Source organism: Phalaenopsis equestris, unplaced genomic scaffold, assembly GCF_001263595.1.
Source record: "Phalaenopsis equestris unplaced genomic scaffold, ASM126359v1 Scaffold000024, whole genome shotgun sequence".
Lineage (NCBI taxonomy): Eukaryota > Viridiplantae > Streptophyta > Magnoliopsida > Asparagales > Orchidaceae > Phalaenopsis > Phalaenopsis equestris.
In genome coordinates, this window is record NW_018164466.1 from 254,077 (window position 1) to 255,317 (window position 1,241).

Sequence of the window (1,241 nt, forward strand, 5' to 3'; positions counted from 1 at the left end):
TTTTTTTTTGTCTTTTCGATCTTCTATCATAAAGAAACAGAAGAAAATCGTTCTTAAAGTTATCTCTGACCTTGCCCAACAAGATCTCTGAGATCTTATTTGGCAATATTCTTCCTGGTTGCGGTGTAGAAGAAAATCGTCCTGAAAGTTATCCCTGATCATGCCCAGCAGAACCTTCAGGATCTTCTTTTGTGAACTTTTTTTGGTTGTAGTGCAGCAGAATGTCTTCATGAAAGTTTTCCCCAACCCTGTCTAGTAGAACCTCTGGGATCTTTTTTCGTGATTTTTTTTCTGGTTGCGATGCAGAAGAAAGTCATCCTGAAAGTTATCTCTGACCCTGCCAAGCAGGACCTCTGAGATCTTTTTTCGCGATCTTCTTACTAAGTTAAGGAAAATTGTCCATGTTCCTGCCTAGCAGAAGATCTAGGATATTCTTTCACGTCACCAAGATGAAGAATGTTGTCTCTGTCCCTGCCTGACAGGTGACCTAAGATATTCTTTCACGTTGTCAAGATGAAGAAATTTGTCTTGGTCCCTACCCAGCAGGCGACCCAAAATATTTTTTCACGTTGTCGAGATGAAAAAAGTTGTCACCATCCTTGCCCAGTAGGCGACCCAAGATCTTCTTTCATGTTGTTGTCACTCATTCCGGTGGAGATTCTGTATGGTTGTCGTGCATTCTGGAGGAGATGAAGAAGCCAGAGTTTTTCGCATCGCGTTTTTTGGGAGAGGTTTATGTGCTTCAATGAAGGTGATATTTAGAGAATCTAATCCCCTTGTAGATCAGCATAAGTATCAAAATTTTGAGGAGGCGATATGCTACCATTTGAAGATTACTGACCTCTTATAGCTTTTTTATAAGTGTTTGTTGGTCATTATGACTTTTTAATCATATTACGTGGCATGTATAGATGATGGTAATATATTTCTTTGTGTGTCTTTGAAGTCTTTTCAGAGTTTGCTTTTGTCTTTCCTTACCAGCTGTGGTTACTCAATTTTTAGGATAATGTACCCCAACATATGGGTCATTGTTGTCATACCCAGGGGCACATATTGACGTCAACCTCTAGGCTTCTTCCTTCTGAGATTCTTTGGCTTTTCAAACATGTGGAAGTTTGTAATCAAAGTTAGCAGATGCACTTTAAGTAAAAAAAATTGCGTACCATTTGAGGCTAGTGCCTTCTGAGGTTTGTACTTTCTTAGGCTTGTATCTTTTGAGGCTTGTGCCTTCTTAGGCTTAT